At 46.5% G+C, this 26,124-nt stretch overlaps 1 long non-coding RNA gene across 1 annotated transcript; it reads right to left on the bottom strand.

Moving 5' to 3' along the window:
• Positions 1-9,397: 9,397 nt before the first annotated feature.
• Positions 9,398-26,085, bottom strand: LOC131504850 (uncharacterized). Its single transcript, XR_009258167.1, has 3 exons — positions 25,861-26,085; positions 25,152-25,170; positions 9,398-10,106 (listed from the first exon to the last, which is right to left on the bottom strand). It is a non-coding gene; the product is annotated as an uncharacterized LOC131504850 (long non-coding RNA).
• Between the last annotated feature and the right edge of the window lie 39 nt (positions 26,086-26,124).

Genomic DNA, 26,124 nt, shown 5'->3' on the forward strand with positions numbered 1-26,124 from the left:
TCTTAGGTTCTCTTCATATAGTGTCGATATCAATCCTTTACTTATTATGTAACTTGCAAATATGTGATCCTAGTCCATCATGTCTTTCAAGTTTGCTTATAGTGTTTTTCTTTGTATTGAGGTTAAGTTTTTTACTTAGTTAAATCTTTTCTTTTGTAGGTTCTAGATGGTATGTCTTACTTAAAAGGAGCATTTCAACCACGTGATTAAAAAAAAAACATATTCTGCTGTATTTCTCCTGCCTCATAAGTTTCATCTTTTTCACTTAGATCTTTACTTAATTATCAGATTCACATAAGCTAAGATTGTCAGACTCATATAAACAATAAAGATATAATTTTTCAATTGACCAGAATGCTTGACACCCTGTAAGAGGTTCCCCATCTCATTCTGTAAATACCTGAGAATTAGAATTAGTAAATCAGTATCCTGATAGTATTTCCAGACCTAGTAATTAAAAAGGGGGAATATTTCATCCGGGAGATCAAAGATGACAAGAATGCTGAGTATCTTTACCAGAGACGTATAATGTACAATGGAGGAAGATCTCTCCTGGCCAGAGGCAATAAATAGCCTTGAAGACTCATGATTGAAAGGTTCAGGTTCTCCTATTTCCAATATCTTTGTCCCATGGGCAGTGCTGGATGCATTCAGCTAAAGTTTATCTCTGTGGCTTTCCTCTATTTTGAGTTGTACTGCAGACCACACTGAAGCTCTCTTTCCTTAGATGTGTTAATACCACTGATTAGTAGTCAAGTAACCGTTCCCAAGGGCCTAGGAGACTTTGGGTTCCTTTCATCACCTGCTGATTAAGTTAAATTCTCTCAGGGGCAACCTTATCTTCCTTATTTGTAAGTTCTAAGTCCTAACTACAACAGGTTTATCTGGGAAGAGAAGTCTGAATTGAAGAAAAATTACTGAACAATTCAAGACTGTATACAACAGAGAATTGTGTACTACAAGGGAGTTATTGAAGGTCTTTGCACATGGGAGTGACTGATGAAAGTGATGGGGAGGACTGGTTTGCCAGTCACATGAAGGTGAAAGCTAGAGCGGGGGAACAGCGGGGGACAATGAAGGCAGGGAAGGCAGGGGCACCAGTCAGGAGGCTGTTGTAGGGATCTAGACAATGTCAGCTCCGAATTCTAGACTACAGAGTCTCCACCAAATCCACCTCTGTATCCTCAGCCCTTAGCCCAAAGTGAACTGGAACCCTTCAGGTACTTTAAAAATGTTGCACAAAAATAGTTTATCCTACTAATTTATGAATCCTCTTAATTTGGCTTAACAATACCTTTCTTTGTAATAATATCAACCATTTATCAAGGGTCCACAGTGTGGCAGACATATAAACATTTTTATATAATCCTATAACAATGCTGTAATGACTTACAGATAAACAAAGCAAGGTTCAGAGAGTTTTAAGACACCTGTACAAGGTTTCACAGATAGAAAATGAGAGTCCAGACACCAAATAGCATATCATATGTTAAGAGAAGTGAAATTTTATCTTATCACTTTTCTGGAAAACAATAATTGTTTTTGTTTTAATTTTTTGACATTTATTTATTTTTGAGACAGAGGGAGACAGAGCATGAGGGGGGAGAGGTAGAGAGAGAGGGAGACACAGAATGTGAAGCTGGCTCCAGGCTCTGAGCTGTCAGCACAGAGCCCAATGCGGGGCTCAAACTCCCGAACTGCGAGATTATGACCTGAGCCAAAGTCAGCCGCCCAACCGACTGAGCCACACAGGTGCCCCAATAATTATTTTTGACAAAACTTGAGCCACAGAGAAGCTAACATAGTGGTCTCCAAATTTCTTGACCATGCACACTTATCAGTAAAAAAGTACACACTCTTGGAGCGCCTGGGTGGCTCAGTTGTTAAGCGTCCAACTTCAGCTCAGGTCATGATCTCATTGTTTGTGAGTTTGAGCCCCACATCAGGCTCTGTGCTGACAGCTCAGAGCCTGGAGCCTGCTTCAAATTCTGTGTCTCCCTCTTTCTCTGCCCCTCTTCTGCTCACACTCTGTCTCTCTCTCTCAAAAAATAAATAAACATTTAAAAAACAAAAAGTACACACTCTTCCAACATAGGTATACTTATTTCTAAATTACTACCATCGGCTAATATCTAAAGGTACAATATATACTTCGGGCAGAATTAATTAAAATGCATGTAAATCCATATTTCAAATACACTACTTAATAATTTCAAAAAGTTTTTGCTGACTTCTTGTCAGATATGATTAGCTTACAATTGTTTCTATCTGATAATCTGTCTAAAAGCTCCCACTAGGAGTAGAAGCGATTGATTGTGCTTGCATTTTTGGGTATTATTTAAAAGTCATGTTGTCTTTGTAGGAATCTTTTATTTAAAAAAAATTTTTTTAATGTTTTATTTATTTTTGAGACAGAGAGAGACAGAGCATGAATGGGCGAGGGTCAGAACGAGAGTGAGACACAGAATCTGAAGCAGGCTCCAGGCTCTGAGCTGTCAGCCCAGAGCCCGACGTGGGGCTCGAACTCACGGACCGCGAGATCGTGACCTGAGCCGAAGTCGGCCGCTTAACCGACTGAGCCACCCAGGCGCCCCTGCAGGAATCTTTTAAACCATCTGTCCATTCTATGAAGATGTTTAGCTAAAACTAGTTAATATAACCAGTAAATCCCTCAACTGGATACACATTATCCGCAACATGTTATAAGAACCACTGTCAATCCTCCAATGTTGTCAAATTCCCAGGTTCCGTCAGGATCCATCATGTCCCTTCATGACAAGTGGCCAGGTGACTTACCAAGTAGGGTGCCTGTCCCAATGTGTATGCCAAATATCAGTAAAACCCAATTTATTTCTTTCTTACATTAAAATACATATACATTCTGATATTTTCCTCCTGACCTAAGGAATCACCTTTGAAGATCCCTAGACTAGAGGACCCCCTCAAGTTAACAGGGTCAGAAGTTTTCTAGCTTACTCTCTAATTCTTTTTTTTTTTAATTTTTTAATGTTTACTTATTTTTGAGACACACACACACACACACACACACACACACACACACACACACACAGAGTGTGAGCGGGGGAAGCGCAGAGAGAGACAGGGAAACACAGAATCCGAAGCAGGCTCCAGGCTCTGAACTGACAGCATACAGCCCAACACAGGGCTCGAACTCATGAGCCATGAGATTCATGACCTGAGCTGAAGTCGGATGCTTAACCGACTGAGCCACCCAGGCGCCCCATGACTCTCTAATTGTTTAAAAAAAAATTTTTTTTTTAACGTTTATTTATTTTTGAGGCAGAGAGAGACAGAGCATGAACAGGGGAGGGTCAGAGAGAGGGAGACACAGAATCTGAAACAGGCTCCAGGCTCTGAGCTGTCAGCACAGAGCCCAACGCGGGGCTCGAACTCACGGACCGCGAATCATGACCTGAGCTAAAGTCAGTCGCTTAACCGACTGAGCCACCCAGGCTCCCCGGCTCTCTAATTCTTAATCCAGAGTCTTCCTGAGAATGCTTTTCCAAGGAAAAAACATGGACATGTGGGTCTTTTTGTTCACTGCTGTGGTGGGTGAGCCTACTCTGTCTCTGGAGCGTGGGGGAGGACCAGGGTTTTGGCCTGTTCATCTCAGCTTTAAGGTTCCAGAGCTCAGAAGACCATAGAACTCAGGTCTGCTCCCTCACTTTCCTGTTTGCAACCACAAGAAGAGACAGAATCTCAGATAAGCTTGTTGATGAAACAGTCTCTTAGGGGAAGCTTGTCAGAGTCCCTTGTTTCACTTTAGAGGGAGATGTGAGGTGAGGTGCACAAGGCCCCCAACTGGGGGGCTTTTCAGGACCCAGCCAGAGGCCAGGTTTCCTCACCTGCTGAGCTCCTCTCTATCCCATTACCTCTTTGGGTCAGGGCCAGGAAACAGGATGTCCCCCATTCCCTGGAATGGTCACTGCCCCTCCATTCCCCTTGAGTTTCTAGGAGGCTCAGAGCCTGGAGGCAGCAGGGAGGGCAGGAGGAGACCAGCAAATTAGCCAGTCACTGTGATTATCCATGAGAAACACTCTCCCTCCAAGGCCCGGACAGTCAGGCAGGGGCAAGGCAGGGGTTTGGAGCCACCTGCCCACCCCTCCCGCTCCCCTGCAACCCCACTCTTCCCACTCCCCTGGCTCAGCCTGTACCCTCCTCCCTCCCATTCTGTACTCCCTTCCACAGGTTTCCCAGACTGCTCAGAAGGGCAAGAGAATACATCATTTCCCCTACCACTCGTAGGTGTAACATCTAGTTTTGTCAAAGAGGGTGCCAGGCAGCCCCCGCTACTTAGTGCACACTGAAAAGCTGTGGGTCTTCAATGACTTGAAACCCAGCCCTTCCCCTTCCATGACCCCTATGGAGACGGAATTGTCTTGACTTTACCAGGAGTCTCTTCGGCACCCCACCGTACACACCATACATACCACACGCATTCCTCGCCTAAATCTTGAGTCCCTCTTCTCACCTCCACTCCACTTTGAATGACTTAGCAATTGACTTCCAAACACCCAGTTTGAGCACCATAGCCACCCCTATGCCCTCTTGAGTCTCTTCCCGATGAGTAACAGTAGCAAACCCTTAAAGAGGACTTACTATGTGTTAAACACTTTATATGGATTAACTCATTCAATCTTCATAAGTCTGTGAGGTAGTCACTATAGTTATCCATATTTTATAGATGAGGAAATTAGGTCACAGAGAAGCTAAAGCCCTTGCCTGAGATCACCTCGATGGTTAATGGTGAAGCTAAAGTTTGAACCCAAGCAATACAGATCCAGAGTTACTTAACCTCTATACTATGCACCAAGATAAACTTTACATAGAAAACTCATGTTTTCTCCACTTTTGTAAAGTGTGACTAAAAACATGTTAGGAAATATTATTGATCTGTGTTGTATAAGCTACACAAATTCATCTTCAAGTTAAGTCCTCCAGCAGCCTTCCAATCAAATTGCTGCTTCCCCAAAGACCTTCCTATCCAGAAATTCTGGAACTGCTGCTGCAACTGTCCTTCATTTTGTTCCTTCTTGAGACCCTTCATATCCTGTGGACACTGTGATTAGTGGTCTTGTCTGCTCTCAATGATATTCCTCTCCACTCCTCAAGGGAACACCTGCAGTGCTCACTAGCTGACTGAATGTTTACTCCTCTTTCTGGAAGGAAGATGAAAGCAAGCAAGGAGAGCTGGGTACACAGACATCCATCAACTGAGCTTTTGATCTGCCTGGGGAAGCAGATTTCACACCCAAGCCAACTGCAACAAGTTTGACTAGTAAAGTTTCCTGTAATATCCCGTCCAGTCTGGAACTGAATCTGTACAGTGGTGAGTCCCCTCAATGCCATGCCCCCCAACGGCCTAGCGCTTGCTCTGGTGTGGGTACAGTGAACACTTGGCAAATGATAGGACAGGACATGTAGTCAATTTCTGGGGAGTCTGAGCAACATCAGGCCCCAAACTCAGAGTTCCCACTAGGGCAGAACCCATCAGGTGTCCATATTTGCTGCTATAGCCAGGACAAGAGAGACAATTGCTGGACACCAAGGCCAGCCCTACCCAGGGCTGTTGCCCCTGGGCCCTTTAATTCTGATGCAGGATCAGGTAGGTAACCTGAGCACAAGTGAAGAAACTGTCTCATGGCTCTATGAAAAAAGGGATTCAGTGAACAGATGAGGGGGCTGCCAGGAGGAGATGCCAGGTGGCAGCTGGAGAAGAAGAGAAGCAGTCAGTGCAGGCAAGAAAGGCAGGAGACCAGCTGTGGTAGAGGCCAGACAGCTGGCTGGCCAGAAGAAACCCTTTAGGATGTCGTTCAGGGCCTGAAATGCACCCTCAGCAGGGTAAGTTATTGCAACGCCCTTGCAAATATAAAGTGCTGTACAAACACTAAATCTAAAATGGCTAATAATTTTGTTATGTTAAAGCATTCGTGTCAGGTAATTAATGTACTCATTGTGATCATTTAATTTTATGGCAGGTAGTGTAGGGCTGGACAGAAATAGGGCTCTTTGGCCCAGTCCTCTCGTTTCACGTTAGATAAGCCAGCAACACAGTCTCCCTGATCAACTACATCAAGGTCCTGCTGGAGGGGGCTGCTGCAGGGGCTCAGCAGCTGGACCTGGGCCTCCACACTTCAGGGATTTCATCTCCCTTGGCCCCTGGTGCCTAGAGGCCCTAGTGCCCCCTGGTGGTGTCTGAGTTACCACCATTTCCTCAAAGGAAATTCATAGCTGAATTTGTGGGGGAAAAGAGAAAATTGATCTCCTAATAGAGACTTCTCCCTTAGCAAGTGTGTCTCAAGGCCATCGGGTGCTATGCAGAGTAAAAGGGGAGTTGGCGTTGCTGTGTGGTGCTCCTTGGGGGCCAGCATAGCAGGTTTTGTAGCAGCTGGAGCACCTAGAGTGAACCAAGAGGCCCATCCATATTGCCCCAGAAAGCCCCAAAGGGAGACTGTGCAGGCTTCCACCCTCAGTGCTGGCCACTATGGAGCTCTGTGGAGAGAGGAACTCTCGTTGCTCTTTGCCCAGTCTACCGAGGCCAGCTTGCAGCAGTGTCTCCATCTTCCCTCTGCTCTCTATATTCCTTCTCCCTGCCTACCACCCTCTGCCTCCTCAACATACCCTGAGCCAAGGCAACTACTCTCACTCCTTTCCCCAAACCTTCTTATAATCTCTTCCATGGGGAGCCCTTTGTGGTTAAGTAGGTTCCAAAGCAGAACCTCATCTTCTATCAGCTCTCAGTCCCAGTCTATATGCCAGCCTGACGCAGGGTTCAAGAGGGTCTTGTTAAGGCTGGCCTTACCTTGCCCTGAATGAGCCCTCAATCTCAAACATGTCCACTGTCACATATATGCACAGACTGCTATCTCCATCTTGACCACCTCATTGATTTCTGTGTGCCTAGAGGTGATGACCAGAAGGCTTCTCCATACTGGAAATATTAAGACTGGCTTGGCGAGATACTGAGTGAGAATACAGAATCCTTGAATCCTTGACTTTGGTCAGTGCACTCTCTTTCTCTCTCTTTTTCTCTCTCTTCTCTCCCCCTGTTTTCTGCTAGACATACCTGTCACTTCAAGAGACTGAGGGTATAGCAACATGCTTGCCCAGTAACTAATATATTTACTATAGGGGCACCTGGGTGGCTCAGTCGGTTAAGCGTCCGACTTTGGCTCAGGTCATGATCTCAACAGTCCATGGGTTCGAGCCCCGTGTAGGGCTCTGTGCTGACAGCTCAGAGCCTGGAGCCTGCTTTGGATTCTGTGTCTCTCTCTCTTTCTGCCCCTCCCCTGCTCATCCTCTGTCTCTCTCTGTCTCAAAAATAAATAAAAACATTAAAAAATATATATATTTACTACAGACCCAGAAAAGTTTGGAATATATCCTTCATAGTGGCTTTCTTTGCTAAAATCAGCAATAGCTGCCCAGATGACCCATAAACACCAGGTTTCTTGTAACCTGGTGGGTGGGGGCACAGGGAAGGCAGTGAGTCCAGCCAGCTGACCACAGCCTTGCCAATCTCAGAATCAGTGTGTGCTTAGGCAGCTCTCTGTGTGGTAGGACCCTGCCCCACTCAGTTGAGGGAGGGATATGACTACTACCTTCCAGACCTGTATTTAGCCTAGAGCTCCATGCTCATTAGCATGAGTCTCACAAAAGAAAATAACAACATCACTATTATTGAGGCATCACCATGTGCTAGGGTCTATAGAAAAGTACTTTATGTACATTGTCTCCTTCAATTCACCCAATTCTCCTATGTCATTGGTGCCATTTGTGGCTTCATTTTACAGATGCAAGAATTAATTTATAGAGAGGTTAAGTAGTTTGCTTAAAGTCATATGGTTGCTGGGTAGCAGATCTGGGATCTGAACTCAAGCAGTCTATGGCAAGAGTCCACATGCAAAACCACTACTCTGTACTGCCTCTTTCTGTGCTGTGCTGTCTGCACGCACTGGCCTTCCATTCCAAAATAATAATTATCCATTCGGTGCCGGGCACTGTGCTGGGCCCTTGGGAGGGATGGATACTATATAAGTATGATTGATTGATTGATGTTTCCTATTTGCCAGTCACTGTTCTAAGTTTTACTGGCGAGTCATTTGTACTGGAGAGTGAATAACTGCTACATCTATAGCTCCATGCTAGGAAAGGAGGCTCTGGGTGTTTCCTTATGCACAGATGACCATGCCCTGTATCAAGTGACTTTACTACTCTGGCCACACCTAACTGGATCAGGGATAGACACGTGACCCAAGACAGCCAATCTATTCAGTGGCCAGGAGTCCATGAAGTGGCCTAGCAAGAAATTTGCCCAACAGAGTTACTGACTGGGATGTGGCCAAGTCAATTAGATCCTTTTTCTTGGAAAATATAAACTCATGTTAATTATAAGTGTTAGGTGCTGCTGAAGCAAGGGCAGAGTACTAAGTGACTATACTGGTGAAATTCAAGAGTGGAGATCAATGAATGCTCACTCAGAGGCAGTAATGAAAACACCTAATTTCTAGCACTACACTGCGTCCTGAACAACAGAGTTCTCAGAGTTTCAATAGGCTCTGTGAAGTCCCATGGTGTGGCTATGTCTTGACTTCCTTATTTCTTTCTATATCCTCACAATGATCCCCTATTACCAACACGATTAAGTGGGTAACACAGACAGACAATAAGGCAATTACAACAGAGTGTGATAAACACAACTACGGCAAAAGCCCAGGAGGCTATGAGAGCACAGAGGAGGCGCCAGAAAGAGTACATCTAGCCAGAGACAGTCAGGGAGGGCTTCTTGGAGGAAGATGAGTCAGATACTGTTCTCATTTTATTCACAGCAAAAATCATCACCCTTAAGATCACCCTACATAATCTGACCCTCTATTCTCACATTGTCTTCCTAAATTCTATTCCTGTCATTGTATTCCCCTGTTGCTCACCCCACTCTACCTCCGTTGGCTTTCTGGGTGCTTCTGAAACACATTGGTCCTGCCTTAGGATCTTTGCTCTTGCTCTTTTCTTTATCTAGAATGTCTCCAGATACCCACTTGTTCAACTCTCTTACTTCCTTTAAATTTTGCTGAAATCTCATCTTCTCAATGAGGCCTGCTTTGGCATCTGATTTAATACTGCATCCTGTCTGCCAACTCCTATACCCAGGCACTACTGATCTCCTTACTCTGTTCTACTTATTCTTTATTCCTTAGAACTTATCACAATTATCATCTTCCAACATACTTAATGATTAACTTACTTATTTGCTTATGGTTTTTTGCCTGCTTCCTCCCCCGCACCCCAGAATGTAACCTCAATATGAATAGAGGTCTTATTTTGTTTTTGACTGTCATGTGTTGTGTTCCCTAGAAAGCAGATTCCGGGACAAAGATTAGCATACAAGATGTTTAATAGACTGCTCTTGGGGTCAACACCAATAGAAGGAAGCCTGATTAGGCAGAGGGAGAAGCTGAATTGTGAAGCAGTCCCAACAAAGTCCTCAGCTAGTCCCATAGGAAGTCCTGGAGCTGGGATGGTCTTTCAGAGTCATCCAGAGTTGGGACAAGTCGGGTGGATCTTTATGTCTCAGTATTGATCAGTCATTGATGCAAATTGTCCTTAGAAGGAGATAGGACCTTGAACAAAGAAATTTTCTTCAGCAGCCATCCCCCAACAAGGCTAACAGTTGAAGGCTGCTAGCAGCACTCCCAGCAACTGAAGGAACTGGTCCTTCATTCCTAGAGGCAGCAGATCACTGCATTCATTGTAATCTACCCTGGTACCACTTGGATTCACTTTTTCATATTAGTTCTGAGAGCACATCCTCCAGGATTTCAGTGGGCCTCTCTTCCCAGGGGAAACTTACAGAAGAGGAAGGTTTGAAGAATGACTACAGACCCCACTATTGGAGCTGATCTCAGGGTCACAGCTTTTATCCATTTCACTCCTTCTCTGTTCACAATGCCAGATTCCTTTCACCTTCAGCTAGCACATCTGTTGGTCATGGTAGTTTGGTTTGTGGCATGATGCAGATTCACATCCTTGAGGGATCTCAGACTGGTTACCATGCCCTTCTCAGGCTGGGGTTGTTGCACTTGTCCCTATACCATTAAATTAGGAGAAGGGAGTACTAACAGATCAAGTGTCACATGAATCACATGGCTGCTCCCATTGTGTAACAGCAGCCCTACTGCCTCCTGATGATCTAAGCCAATTACCTCTGCCAAGATATAGTGACTTTTCTTCTTGCCTGTGTCCTTGGCATGAAGAACCTGAAGAAGCCAGGACGCAGCCATCTCATATAGTTTAGTGGGACTCTTGCTGTGTCTTCTAACAGAAATGCTCCCCTTTGGGAATCAGCTATTCTAAATTTGCAAAGCCCAGCATAACATATTCCACAAGTGGATCACTGGGAGTAATTATAATGAGACCTTGGTTTCTGGACCCCAATGGGGACACATCTACATATAAAGGTCTTTGATTTAAAATGCATGCTGTGTCCCACAACAGAGTTTCTCAATCTTAGCACTATTGACATTTGGGGCTGGATGATTCTTTATTTGGGGGTGGGGAGGAGAGGGACAGGACTGTCCTATGCACCGTAGGATGCACACCTCTGACTTCTACCTACTGTATACCAGTAGCACTACCTCTCCTTCTCCCCTCCTCCAGTGGAGAAAATGAAAAATGTCTCCAGACATTACCCAATTGCCCTAGGAGGCAAAACTGTCCCCAGTTGAGAGTCAGTATCCAAAAAGATGGTGCCCCATTCTCATAGAGTATCATCTCCTAGCTGGTGGTTCAGCTGTGCCTTTAATAGGCCATTGCATTGTTCGATTAGGTTAGCAGCTTCCAGGTGCTGTAGCATGTGACACAACCAATGGACCTTATGTTATGGGCTCACTCTTGCACCTCCATTGCTATAAAGTAGATCCACTGGTATGATATGGTAGGTAGCATATAAGATTGTATGCTGATGGATCAAGCACTTTATAAGCTTTCTTTTGATGGCACTGGCTATAGCCCTGTAGGCAGGAAACACAAACTCATAACCAGAATATAGATCTATTCCTGAGTGAATTTCCACTTCTTCCAAAATGGAAAGGGCCCAAAATAATCAACTTGCCATCAACTGGCTGATTGATCGCCTCAATGGATGGTGCCATCCTGGGGACTCTGCATTGGTCTCTGTGACTAGCAGATTGAACATTCCACAGTGGCAGTAGCTAGGCCAGCCCTGGTAAGTGGGAACTCATGCTCTTGGGCCTGTGCATAACTTCCAAAATCCCTGCCATCATAGTTACTTTATCCATGCATTCATCATGCTGAGACTGGGGTAGCCAATGATAGAAGCTGACTGGTATCAGTGGGCTGAGTCATTTTATTTACTTAATGGTTTAATTCCCTCCCATGGTGGATACTCACTAGTGGGCACTAACATGTAATACAAAGATCTTCACACTTTGTGCCCATTCTCATATATCTGTTCACTGGCTACTACCCCAGGCCTCCTTGTCTGTGACCTTCCAGTCTTGCCCCTTCCAGTTAGCACAGTCATTACCACTGCCCATGAGTCCATAAATATTCTATCCTTGAATCCCTTTGCTTTTTACATAAAGTAAACGACTAGGGGCCCTGCCCATTGGGAGGATCTTCCCTCTCCACTGTCTTTCAGTATAGCCACTGTCCATTTCAGCTTATACTCACATACTGCATCAACCCGCCCGTGAACTAAGGTGGGGCTTTTCCCTCCTATTTTCTGGTCATAAGGAAGCCCTCTGTACAAGTTAGATGTGCAGATGAGAGGCACTGGCTGCACCGGTGGTAGATGACATGGGAGCCTGTGATACTGCGCTGCGGCTTGCTTGTGCCCTCCAGTTCTACCCATACAAGACCTCACATGTAGCTCTTCTATCTTAGGATGGACTGTCACTGGGCCCGAGTAACCTCACGACTCAGCGGATCTCAGAATTCAGTTTTAGTGAGAGGATGAAGTTATAAGACCTGCCTGAAAAACCATGCAGCAGCAGAGGGAGTACAGGCACCCAGAGAAGATCTGAAGGGATAAAGTGGAGGTGAAGGGGAATTAAGATGTTTTCTCTACTACTGTTTTAATTTGATTAAATCCTATTCCATCTGTGTAAATTACTTCTTCTGTTCCAGGCACTGTACTAAGTTCTTCACACAAACTGTTATGAATTATTAATTTAATCTATACTACATATGAAGTAGGCACTATTATTATTATTCCCATTTTACAGAAGAAGCTGAGATGTAGGGAGGTTAAGTAACTTCTTAAGGAGCACAGAGTTGGTGCTCCTTAAGAACAAAGTCTGAATTCCAGGACTGTCTGACTCCAAGGCCTAATCTTTAAATAGCCACACTATCAGCCAATCTCTTCATGCCAGCTGCCATGAGATAGAATGAGGAATGAGGAAAGAGTTGTGTGTGTGTGTGTGTGTGTGTATGGTGGGCAGGGGGAGGTTTTTCACTATGGCTGTGCTGTGCTCTGCTGAAGAGCTTCAAGATTTTTACTAGCTCATCCATTCCTTCATCCAACAAACATTCAGTGAATACCTAATTACTATAGGATAAAAATGAGTGAACCAGATGTCTTGCTGCTATACCCTTGCCACTTCTCTTAGGGAGGTTCTTCTATAAGGGCAGTGTTGCTGCTCAGGACAAGGGTAGGAAAGGGAGGATATCAACAGAAAAGGCTGCACTCATTTGCCCAGGTAGCTCTGTGGGCTGAAAGAGGAATAAGATGTCTTGGCTATTTGGCCCTAAGATGCAAACTGCTCTCCTCTGCTTCCCAAAGCTGCCCCTCTTGGGTCTGGACGGAAGTGTTGATGGTCTGGTCCTCAGAGTTCCTTTAGTTATAGCCTATATGTCATCTTCCCCTTCTTGGGGATCTCAGTCTTGAGGTCTGCAGTACTCTGTCCCACTGTATCATTAAAGTGATTGATTACTTTCTGCCCCATGGGCCCAAGTTTTACCTATTAAGTAACCACGTGTCTTCCTGTCCCCTAGGTGCATTTTGGAGCTGCAGTCCTACACTAACCCAGTTTTGTTTTTGGTTTTTGTTTTTAGTTAAGCCTGGTAATATTAACTACCAAAATAATAATTTACATTTAGTAAGCATGTACTGTGTGCCAGGCCTGTGCCAAAAGCTCTATGGATGACTTTATTTAATTCTGTGTCAGCCCTAGAATGGAGGTCCAGGCTTACTGTTGGAGACAGAGCATGAGGTCAGCATGCAGAAGGGGCTCTTTTGGCCAGGATTGTGCTGCTCCTGTGTCTGTCCTGTGCATTCAGACCACTACAGGACCACCATAGGATCTGGACCCGCTGGCCTTACAACACCCAGCGCCCCCAGCTGAGAGCCCTGTGGTAGAACACACAGGCCTTTTGGTAGCATTCCCCTTGCCCCTTCCCTTCCCTGAACAGGCATCTCTGCCAGGTCAGCTCCCTTTCCCTTGGCTTCCTTTGTGCTTTTCCTGGCCTTGGCTCATGCTGTTCCTTCTGCCCAGAATCCCACTTTTCCTTTTTCTGCCTGGTAAAACCCTTATTTTTCAAGCCTTGCTTTAATGTCATCCTGACCTCCCTGCCCTCCCCTGTCAGAATTAATTGCTCCCTCCTTTTGTGTTGCTCAACTGCACTTATCACAGCGAACTGTAGTTACTTGTTTCACCAATCAGCCTGGGGGAAAGAGAGGCAGAGACCTGTTCTGATTCACCTCCTGGTCTCAGGGGCTCAGGGGCCGCCCAGTAAGTGTTTGCTGAAGCCCACTGGGACTGGAGCAGGGGGCTGTGAAGTTTGACTGAGGATGTCCCTGGGATGGGACCTGGGTTCTCCCTGAATCCCTGCTGTCTGTCTAACCTCTTTCTCTCTGGCTGGCCCAAACTGGATTTCAGAGACTATGAGAGGATCCCCCTCAGCGGGAACATGTCTATCTTCTCTCCCCTCCAGATGAATCCCCTCTTCAGTGGCCAGCCTGCCTGCCTGCCTCCCTCCTGGACCCCTTCTAGCCTGGTGCTCCCCGCTCTCCCCATTTAGCGGCATCTGTGGATTTCATTAACTTGCTACTTAACCCCTCTCGCTCAGATCAGCTCTGAAGATGATAAATCAGGCCCAGGGCTCATCCCTGCAGCGGCCAGCCTCTCCACACCCCCCTCTAACGAGGCTCTGGCTGCCCCTATTCATCACTGGCTGCCCTCTCCTTCTCCTGCAGTTTCATTGCTCCTACCCCCTATGCCCCCATGCAGACGGTGTCAGTGTTGTTATAGCCCAGCCACTTTGGGTTGAATTCCGGATGCAGATTCAGGACAGATTCTGGAGCTGGTAAGTTTCCTAGACCAGACCACATCTGTCCCTGGGGAGCTGTGGGTCTTGGCTTCCCTGGGTGGGGGTGGAGGGAGGTTAGTCCAAAGGTAGGATCCAGTGGCTACAGGAGAGGGAGTCTCTGGCCTGGAAAAGGATGCGAGGGCTAAGGGAGCAGAAGGCTCCCTTCCTAGCTATAGGACTGCCTTTATTTCTGTGCAGGAGAGGGGAAGGGTGGCTAGAGTAGATGGATCTGTATTCTCCTTTCTTCCTTCCTTCCTTCCTTCCTTCCTTCCTTCCTTCCTTCCTTCCTTCCTTCCTTCAAGGCCTTGCACTCCCTCCCTGCCTAGATCTTCCCAAGAGCCTTCCTTTAAATGGCCTTCTCTGTGGCACTGCTGGTCTCATAGGCACCCATCCTTTCTTACCTCCTCATAGAGCGTGGCTAGGATGAGGACTGCTACAGCAGTGACCCTGGGTGGTTTCCTGGATATCTCTGTAAAAGCCTGCCTGGCTCATGCAGCCCCTGGGACCAGTGCTAACTCATTCTGATTTTATGCTGCCCTCACACTCCTTCCCCCAAAAGCTCCCCCACAGTGGTAAAGCTGCTCTGAGACTCCTTTCTCACCCTCATCTTTCTAGCTTCCCCTTCCTTTACTTCTTGAGCTCCCCTGCTTAAGTAAACTCAACCTGTGAGCCCTCTATCCTTTTGCCACCTGTCACAGAGGCTGCCATTCTGCTCCCTGGGTGGATCACCGACACCTCAGTGGAGGGCTAGAACTGGCTAGCAATGTGGTTTTCCTCGACTTAGCAAAAGGGCCCCTTTTCCTCCCACCCTCCACCCCAGCTGCTTCTCTAAGCCCTGCCCAAGTACCATCTTTAATCTTCCTTTCTCTGTGCAGTTACCTTTCCCTCTCTCCCTCAGGCCCCCCTGACTTCTCTTTCCTTCCCTCCCATGCCCCCTCTCCTCTTCCCTTCTCCCATTTATAGGCATAGACTCCCTAAAAGGGACCTAGCTCTTTTGTAGTTCTAATCAGGGTCCTTCTGGTTTTCTCTGCCCTTAGAGATCTCTCCTCTCTGGGCCCCCTCTTATACCTCTAACTGTCCCCTCCACCCCCCATTCTCACCTTCATTCCAGCCTCCTCAGGAGACAGTATCCTGCCCCCACCCCTAGTTTCCTCCCTACCCCTTCCCAGGCCCTGCAGTGATGGCTGTCCCCCCCCCCCCCGCCCCCCTGCTTCTCTGGCATTCTCCTTTTGAAGGGAGCAGGGTCAAAGCCATTGGATATTCACCCAGCAACACCCCCACCACCACGTGTGCTTTTGTCAGGTGCTATTTCTACAATGTCTTCATTACCTCCTAATTGGCCAAATCTCTTTTCTTTATTTTTCTTGTTAAAGACAGATTTAAAGAACGAGTTCAGTAGCTCAGCCATTTTCAGACCATCATTAATTTCCCACCTTCTTATTTATTAATGGGGCAACTTCCTTGCTGGTATTTCTTGTTCCCTGGATATCTCTGTAAAAGCCTGCCTGGCTCATGCAGCCCCTGGGACCAGCGCTAACTCACTCTGACTTTGTGCTGCCCTCAGCTGCTCTGGCATTCCCTCCACAGCCCCCCTGCTCTTGCAGCCATCCTTAGTCAAGACCCCTTCACCCACACACCCTGAGTGAGACTCCCAGTTCTCTCTTCCATCCCTTCTCCCTTTCCACAGTGTTCCTGGTTCTACACTAAGCCAAACAAATGCATGCATGCTGTCTCATTGACTCCTCAAAATCTTAAGAACAAAAGAGCAGACTAAAGCTCAGGGAGCAGCGCTGACTTGCACAGGGTCACAAGGTAGGGCCTGGATGTGAACGCGTTTTTACCTGGCCCCACGCTAGGGCGTTTCATCTTTGCCAGCCCACCTCAGGGAAGGCCAATTCAGGGAAGCTCGCAGAGAAAGGTCACGTTTAGGGTAAGTAGTGATAGAGAGGGAAATTCCAGGACCAGTGAGAAGGCAGCAGCACAGTGGGAAATAGAAGTCAGTGGCCCGAGGATTAGGAGGGCTGTGGTCAGCAAGGAGTGTTGCTGAGAAGGACCTGTCTCCTTCTTTGGTACCTGACCTCTCTGTGTTCTACTTTCTTACCCTCCAGCACCGGTTAGCTAAAGGACTTGTGTTCTAACGGGGACATTACTAACTATGGGAGTAGTTATCTGGGGACTCTTTCTATGCCTCTGAAGGCTGGATCTGTGCACATGCTCTTTTTGAGGCCTTTTGATTCTAGTTCTCTAGGAGACTCAGCCCTTCTTCCCAGGTGAGGGGGTTGATCCTGCTGTTGCTCACAAATCCCTGCCTGTGCATGGGTGTAAGTAAGAATCAGTAAGCGCGGGGCTCCTCAGGAGGACAGCTACTGCCCTAGAACCCAGGCCCCAGGTCCCAGCATATGCTGACTCCACCAGTAGCTCCTAAACTTCTAATATGAGTGATGGGGACTTATGGTATGGTCTTTTTAAGATCTTTCCGTAATCAGGAATACTCCTGTTATCCCCTAGGCTCTGAGCCCAGACTCCAGGTGAGGCCCTGTTGTGCCCAGGGCCTAGTGGCTAAGGCTGTAACTGCTTCCACATTGCTGGCAAGAGATGAGAAGGTGATGAGAATAGTGATCCCAAGTCTGGGTGCAGGCCTAAACAGATAGCTTCAAGACCCTCGTGGCTGCCTCTAAACGCCAAGTCATCGTTCTTCTCTTTGGAAAAGAAAACTCTGGGCAGCCCCATAGAAGGATCCAGGAAGGAAAGGGAGAAAGAGAACTCAGGGCAGAATCATTTTGTTCAATCTGGGGCCTCAACTGGCCCTCCAGCAGTGGTATCTGGGAGCAGCAGCAGTGCAGGGGAGGAGTCCCCTGAGGCCAAGCCCTGGGAGCCATGTTTTTACACTAAAAGACCTTGTTTCTTGTCTCGTCCTGGTCATAACCCTGCTTAATAGAGACATTAAGATGAATGATTGAAGCTGCCTCTTTCCTTGCAGCCAGAAGGAGGGGCAGCCTGGGTGACCCCGGACAGAGGGGACACTGCGGGGATGAGGGTGAGGTAGGAGGGGATCCACAAAAGATCCCTCTCCAACACAGAGCCTCAGTTTTCGTAGGCTGAAGCCTCCTGTCCCAAAAGTGGCCCCAAGGACTGCCTCCTCCCAAGGGCAAGGCTTCTCTGCACTGACCTCCAAGGCTGCCTCGGGCTCCCCAGCATTAGAGAGGGGCTAATGCCAGCAGGAAAAGCCATCATAGGTAGATAAGGGATGACAGGGACTTTTGTTTATACAGGCTTCCAAAAGGGCTTTGATAAGCTTCTACACACACAAGTTTTCATATTTATGAAAATAATAGCTAGCAGTTATTGGGTGTTCTCTGCATGTTTCAGAGGCTATGCTTTACATGCATTGACATACTGATTCTCACAACAACCTCATGATGCAGAAATAATTATTATCCCCAATTTACAGGTGAGAAGACTGAAGCTTAGAGAAGTTAAGCCACTTGCCCAAGGTCACCCAGCTAATGTGTAGTATAGCTGGGCTATGAATCCAGGCAGTTTGACTTCAGAGCCTGGGCTGGGAATGGCTGTCATCATATACCACCTCCAGTCTTAAAAACTGTCAGAGTCGAGGATTGGGAGGCTGGTTGGGAGGATTGGAGTTTTTGTATCAGATAGGGAATTGATTTAGAGGTCAGAGACAACCGTTAGGGATAAACAGGCTCATTTCTGGATGGGGCTGCAGAAGTGGTGGGGGCCCCAGGGAGTACCACTGAGACAGGCCTCATTTACCATGTTTATGACAGGTCTGGCAGAGGACAGCTCAGGGAAAGCTGCCTCTTCGGAGATGATACCAAATACTTTTGGGCAGGAAAATGTATTGCTTTTTGTTTTCTCTCAGCCCCCCAGCCCTGCCCCTGGTCCTCTGCTAGACGGACATATAGCAAATACATATTCAATAAACAGCTTCTAAAAGATAGGCACTTCTTAAAAGCGAAGAGCCACAGCAGCCTTGGACCATATTCAGCAGAAAGAATGTTCTGTGCTTGCAGATGTAAGTGGATGCATTTAGGGAAGATGGGCCAGAGGGATTGCTACTCCATGTGAGGCCTGGGGACCAGCAGCATCAACATCACTAAGGAAATCTGTTAGAAATGCAGAATCTAGGCCTTTCCCAGACCCCATAATCAGTTTGCATTTTAACAAGATTCCCAGGTGACTGGAATGCACACTAAAGTTTGAGAAGCACTGCTCTAACACAGCACAGACCTAGGCACTGCTCTGCTTCAAACCTGTCAGTGGCTTTCTAACACACTCAAGCTCAAGTCCAAACCCATTAAGAAGGTTTACTTTAAAACCAGGCATGATCTTGGGCTCCTGGGTGGCTTGGTTGGTTAAGCGCCGACTTTGGGTCAGGTCTTATGGTTCTTGAGTTCAAGCCCTACGTCAGGCTCTGTGCTGATAGCTCAGAGCCTGGAGCCTGCTTCGGATTCTGTGTCTCCCTCTCTCTGACCCTTCTCCTCTCATGCTCTGTCCCCTTCTCTCTCAAGAATAAATAAACACCTTAAAATTTTTTTTAAAAAAAAACTAGGCATGATCTAACCCTTGCCTACTTCAAACTCCTCTTTCACCACTGGCTCTGTCACATGTTCTGCTCCCATAGCACTGAGTTTCTTCCCATCCACATGTAGGCCATTTCTTTGCCTCATGACTTTGCTCATGTTATTCCCATTGCCTGGAATGCCCTGTCTTCTTCACTCTTGTCTTCCCCCCACTCCTTGGTCTGGGAAATTACTACTCAAAACACACTGGACTTCAATGTTAAACCTTTCCAGCTGTGATTAGTGCCTCCTTTTCAAACTTTCATTGTAAGTGGTCTGTCTCTATGATCACAGTTATCACTCTGAAGTGACACATTTCTTTACCAGTGTCTCCCTCATTATAGTGTAAGCTTTACGAGGGCAGGAACTGTGTCTATTGCTCATGCTCTTGTCCAGTGCTTTCAAGGAGCCTAACACAAAGCAGGTATTCAAAGAATGTTGTTGAATCTTGAAAAATTACACACTTTAAGAAGAGTGGGCTCAAGCTCTTAGTTTAGTTGAGGTTGTTGGAGGAGATCCCCCTGAAGGCTTCAGATGCCTCCTAAAAGCCCCACAGCATTTTCAGGTCCTGAGGGGTGTGGTCAGGCACTGCCTATAGATTAAAAATGCCAAGGGGCTCCTGGCTGGCTCAGTCAGTATAGCACATGATTCCCCATCTCAGGGGTGTGAGTTCAAGCCCCATGTTGGATGTGGAGTCAACTAAAAAAAAAAAAAAAAAAAAAAAAGAACACTGAGCAAGACCCTGGTCCTGTGGATGCCATGCTGCACAGGACACACAGATGGGGTTTGGGGCTCAGAGAGGGGAAGGAACAATCACTTGAGGATCAGGAAATGCTTCCTGGGGCAGAGCACATTTCTCTGGGGGTTCAGTGGTAGAGTTGAAAATGGGGAGGTTACTCCTAGTTGAGAGAGCACCACCAGCAAAGAAAGTCTTGGAGGTAAGGAAATACAAAGCACCTTGATGAGTAATAGTTAGTCCTTTTGTCCTGGAAGAGAGGGGGAGGTAAAGAACTACTAGGAAATAAGGCTGGAAATGTAGGTTGGAGCCTGAGTTGTAAAGCACTTGAAGGCCAGGTCAAGACCAGGAAGGAAGAACTATGAAATCACAAGGGGTCCAGTGGAAGAACAAGGCTGTATTAGTCTAGGAAGATCAAGGAAAGTAGCAGGCAGTACAAGTTTATTCACTAAATCTTGGGGGAAATATGCAGTGTAATGGGGGTCCTAGTGGGTTGGGGCTGATACTGGGCTACATCCACTGTGAGGAGTTAGGCAATATCCCCTGACCTAAACATCTATTTGAATCTACTGTTTTACATGGGGGTACAAAGCCTCTCAGAAAAAAATAAATTTGAACCAAACCTGGCCAGTATACACCAACATGATTAGAGTAGGGGTATGTGAACAACACAATGAACACCAGATTGCTAGAAGGGCCAGCAGAGCTTGGGAGAGAGAGGCTTAATGATAGAGGAGGGAGGAGTCTGGAAGAGGAGCCAATTTCCACAGTAAGACTGATGGTTGAAGAGGACCATGGCTCTGGTTCTTTGTGATGGTTCTTACATAAACTCACCCTATCCCAGCTACTCTCATGCAGAATGAGTTAAATAAGTGGAAAGAGCTGTCTCTGAAACACTTAAGAGCTCAAACATTCTGCTGTAGGGCTTCACATCCTCTTAGCTAAATGAAATATGGAGGGATTCTTCTTACTTTGTGAGAGAGTGCTGTGCTCTCACATGGTCATGATACCATGAGAATTCAGCATATCAGGCAGAGGCATTCAAGGCCAGCATCCATGGTGCACTTAGTGACAGAAACCAGTGGAGCACAGTAGCTTTGATTGATCCATGGGCACAACTGAAGCTTTTTAAAGAAACATTGCTAGGGATTGTTATTTCTATAGGAGCAGGTAGAGGTCTAGAATTAGCAAGACTGGTGTATTAATGTTAACATAAACTCCTTGATGCTACTAGCTGCAATAGATGGTAGGGAAAATCTGCAATGCTACAGACAAACTACAAGGCAGTCTATGGAATAGAAACAGAGCCACCAGGAGGCAGCAGTTCATGAGTGTGTTTGGAAAAATTGAGGGAGCCCGGTTTGGTGGAGAAGAGACATCAGTACCACTCCAAAGGGTCCAGGGTGAATGCAGACATCTGATCAGTGATAGGAAGCTCTAACAGGCAGTAGGAGAGAGTTGAACTTGAAGCTGTGATGGGAACAGGCAAAAGGTGGGAGCACTGGTGGCTGATGACCAACCTCAGGAGAAGGGTGGGTACTGTGGTAGATGCTTTCTTCACTTTTTGGGTTATGCAGATATTATCTCCACTTCACAGTGGAGGAAACAGGCCAAGATAAGGTGACTGCTTATTCATCAAATATACATACTTGGAATATAAAGATGATTAAAACACAGTCCTCTTCTTTGAGGACCACAGAATATTGTAGGTGAAAGATACAGAGGCAGACAAGGGCAGGCATAAGCACAAGGTGCAATGACACCACAAAGATGTTTCCCAAGTCACAGAGTCAGTAAATGTCAGAGCCAGGAATCAATTCCTGGATTGTCTGGATTCAAACCTTAGCACCTTCCACCACTCTAGCCACACAGCAATAGTTGTCAGAGTCCAAGTTCTGAGGAAGGGTGTAGCCCTTGATGCTGGCAGGAAATTTTTTTTTTAATTTTTTTTTTTAACATTTATTTATTTTTGAGACAGAGAGACAGAGCATGAATGGGGGAGGGTCAGAGAGAGAGAGGGAGACACAGAATCTGAAACAGGCTCCAGGCTCTGAGCAGTCAGCACAGAGCCCGACGCGGGGCTCGAACTCACATACCGCGAGATCGTGACCTGAGCCAAAGTCGGACGCTTAACTGACTGAGCCACCCAGGCGCCCCAACTGGCAGGAAATTTTTAAGAGCAAGAAGAGGACAATGGGAATTGAGATGTGGCCTGTACAGGTGACCCAGCAGCAGCTCAGGTCCAGAAGAGATGATGGTGCCCTCAAGGTTACCAGGTCACGGAGGCCCTCCCCTAGGGTAGGACTGATTCCAGAGCCTAGAGGTGGCAGTGTGTGGTTTTAGTTATAGAAGGCAATGGAGGCAAGAAACCAGGCTGGTTCTTAGAGAGGCACATTGGGACCAAAGAACGGAGGGTCTCAAAAATCAAGTTGCAATTGAGAGGAGAGGCTATATTGGGAGTGGCAGTGGGGAAATGGGAATGAAATCAGATAATTTTGGGGCTGGAAGGAAAACTTGCCCAGTCTCTAGGATCATCATCTCCTTTTTGCTTCTGTTGAGCTCAATAGATCCTGACAGGATTGTCTGCCTTTTAAAAACAACTTTCTTTCTTCCTTCCTTCCTTCCTTCTTGTTTTATTTATTTAAGTAATCTCTATAGTCAACATGGGGCTCAAACCCATGACCCTGCAATCAAAAGTCATACTCTTTTCTGACAGCCAGGTGCCCCCAAACAACTCTTTTGCTTTAAAACCTTGTCTTTTTTCTCCCCTCTGAGCACCAGATCTAGAAGAGGCCTGGGGCCCCAATCTTTTCTAATGCTTTGCCTCTGCTGACTAGAGTGGCTAGATAGCCCAAGCCAATCTTCCATAGTTGGGGTAGGACTGTGAGCCACATCTCTGGGGCATGTGAATCACCACACTCTCTGAACAGTGGGCAAGGCAGGGAGAAATCAGAGAATGAGAGCTGAAGAGGCTAGGACAGGGAAGGCAAAGTGGAACAGCTTGGGCAAGAGAGCTTCCCTGGGCAGGTGGCTCCATTTGATTTCCGATTTAAAGGGGAGGCTTAGATGGCCAAGAAGAAAAAGGCTAATAAGAAAAATATTAAACTGCAGTGTGTGTGTCCCCAGGGACTTCCTGTTGCCATGACTGACCTCCCGGAGAGCGCCATTCGTTCCCGAGCATGGCAGCTTTATAGGCACTTGTAGGCCTGCAAAGAACACCAATTTGCTGCTGCAGTTTGTTTTGATAACTGAAACTTTCAATAAATCTATATTAAAATCAAAGGGAAAATTAACTAGGCCCCAGTGAGGGGCATAGAGATAAGGGAGCACATTACCACCCTGGCCTCAGCCACCCCACATCCATCTCTTAGTTCAGATTCAGGTCACCAGGGAGATGAATGGCTCAGGCTCATGGGGAACAGCCCTGGGGAAAAGCAGGGTGAAGAAGGCATGACCAGGTCCAGCTCCCACAGCTTCTGCGGCAGAGACTGTGGGCAGTAGGGTGGGGGGTGAGAAGGTGGGGTGGTGGTGGTGGTCATGGTGGGAAGAAGAGTTGGAGAGAAGTGTGGAGGAGGGGCGAGAATAATAGTAATAAGAGCCAATATTTACTGAACTCTTTATGCCTTATGCTGGATGCCATGCTAAGCATGTTTGTATTTAATTCTACTAAGTAGGTACTAGTATTATCTCCACTCTAGAGATGAAGAAATGGAGCCTCAGAGAGGTAGTGGCTTGCTACAGATAGAGCCAGGACTCAAACCTGAACAGGTTTTCTCTGAGCTCATACTCCTTGTAACCACACTATGCTGACTTATGCAGCTTACAGGGACTGTGAACAGCAGAAGCAGCTTTCCCAGTTCTTAGATAAAATAGTTTCAGACCCAGCCTGGGTTGTCTCAGCTGTGCCAAGTTTGGGAGCTGTCATGCACTGTTCTTGGGGTCCTTGGGTTCTCTGCCCTTCCATTGCTTGGTAAGCCCTACAATTGCTGGCCGCCCTTGTGGTTTCAAAGGGCAGCAGAAGAACCAACTTGGTCTCTTTAGCTCCTGCTCTCAGTGTTCACTTTAGCTCAGTCGCTTAATCCAGAAGCCCGGAGGCTGCCCAAGGTATATCTGTGTCTGTGTATTGGACTCAGTTCATCTGCCTCCAAAAATTCACTTGCCCCATCTATACCCCCACACCAGGGCTTTGGCCACTTGGGTTTTTGGGCAGCCCAGCTGCCATTACGGTCACCTCATTTACTAACACATCTGGTTGTCTTAGCCTCCTCAGGGATAAGGGTTAGGTTTGGACAGAGCCTCCAATGTGCCCACAGTGATGGGACTGCAGTGGGCCTAATTTGGCCAAACCAGGGGCTATGACTCCTCTCATCATTTCTAGTCTGTTGAACCACTGTGCTTTAGGGTGTGGGATCTGGTGTCCCCTGTGGCTACCGGAGTAGTGGGGTAACACAACTCTCCCTTTCTCCCTGATAAGTGATGGTTTTATATGGCCTAAATAAGAGAGCAACTAGTCGTGTTTCTTTTGAAGCTCTGGTCAACTTCATAATACACAACCTTGTATTTTCTTTCTTTTCTTCTCTGCCTCACTTCCCTTTGCCTCCTCAACTCTTGCTGCCCAGGGCTTGTATTTCCCAATGAAGTTTTACCACAATAAGCTTTACTCAGGCTGTTTTCTGGGAAACCATAAAACAGAGGGAATCACAACAGAGCCAAAGGCTTGAGGGAGCCAAATGCTGGGTTGGCAGCGGTGTAAGGCACCACGTATATACTTAGCTCTTAAACTGTTGTATTATTTGAATACATTTTGCCTGGTCTTTGTTCAAAAAGAGCTTATAGTCTGGTAAAGTTCTGGAAGCTGTAAAGGTGAGCTCTAGAGTACCAAGTAGGAAAGAGCACATTCTGGAGAAGTTGAGGGGACCATGGATGGCTCCTTGGAGGATACTGGTGCTGGGCCTTAAAAGAAGCCTCCAATCTATAGACAGTAGGTGTACTTCATTCTTACAGCCAAGAAGGTTGGCTGTGCCCTATTCTTAGGCCAGACTCAGGACATAACAAAGCCAAGGACAGGAGAGACCATCTCAGGGCCTCTCATTTGTCTATTTACTTATCTGTTTATTGTTTGTTCTGCCTCTCTTTTCTCCTCCCTAATATAAAGGCTTCTCAAGGATACAGGTTTTATGTGTCTTATTCAACAATGAATCCTTAGCAACAGAAACAGTGCCTGACACTTAAATATGTATTGACTGACTAATCAACTGGGATTAATGTCTCGGTGACATCAACGGGAGGAAGAAGACTCAATTCCAGCTCTAAGAATCAAAGGTTAGGAAGATGTGCATCCACTTTACCGACCTTGGGTTAAGTGACATCTGTCCCTGCTGATGTTTGTTTCCTCATTTGTCCACAAACATTTACCAGATTCCTGCTTTATATTTGGAACTGTGCTGGGTATTACTGATAAACAATATAGAAATAATGCTTACCTTAAGTGAATTTACAGGCCTGGGGGAGAGACAGGGAAATAGACAATTATAAAACAATGCAATAAATTCTGTAAGTGCAGAGTAGAATCACTTAACCTATTATGCAGGATTAAGGAAGACATTCCCTGATAGGGGTATTACTAGGCATTCCCAGTTCAGGCAGGAACCATTATGTTAAAGGTCAGATTTCACAGAGGTAGTAGGGCCCAGAAATTACATCATTTTCTTAAGTGAAAATATGCAAATGGCAGACAGAGGGCTTGGTGACCAAGCTGGTCCCAGAAGATGGTTCCTGGCTGACTGGGAGGCTATCAAAGCCATCGTTGGCCAAGGCCCAGGTTTCCCACTTCAGAACCTGTTACCCATGGCTTCCCAAAGAGCCACAACCAAGATGAAGAAACACGTCTCAGGCTTTGGCCACACTTCCCTCCAGATTACAGAAAAGACTCTCTGTGGTAGCTCCCTATAGTTGAGGCCAGAATTCTTTTAACTCTGATGTTCCACGGGAACCAACCTGAACAAGTCAGTTCCCTCTTCCGTAGGAAGGCCCTTCAAAAATCTGAGAATTTTATTCTTAGCCTAAATTCTCCCTCCTCTCAGCTCTCCCCAGACCCACCTCAGAATATGGATGATAATAATGACTTGTTGAATGAACTAATCACGAGCAGTCATCTAAATACAACACGTCATTTTATGAGCCTATACTCACCTCATGAGTATATTGGGAAATGGGAAAACGGAAATGGGGGACCTGGGTCGCTCTAGGTCTTAGAAAATTTTTGTTATTTAAAAAATTTCTTTCACAGCTCGGAAGTGAACTCCCCCTTCACTCTCTTCTGAGTACGTGCAACCTCAAAACTACAAGTCCCATAAGATCGGACGCGGGGAGTCACCATCTTGACAGACCTTAGCGCGCATGTCGGCGGGAGAGCAAGCATTTGGGGAGAAGAAGCCCCGCCCCCCTGCAGCCCAT

Source organism: Neofelis nebulosa, chromosome 2 (assembly GCF_028018385.1).
Source record: "Neofelis nebulosa isolate mNeoNeb1 chromosome 2, mNeoNeb1.pri, whole genome shotgun sequence".
Taxonomy (NCBI): Eukaryota; Metazoa; Chordata; class Mammalia; order Carnivora; family Felidae; genus Neofelis; species Neofelis nebulosa.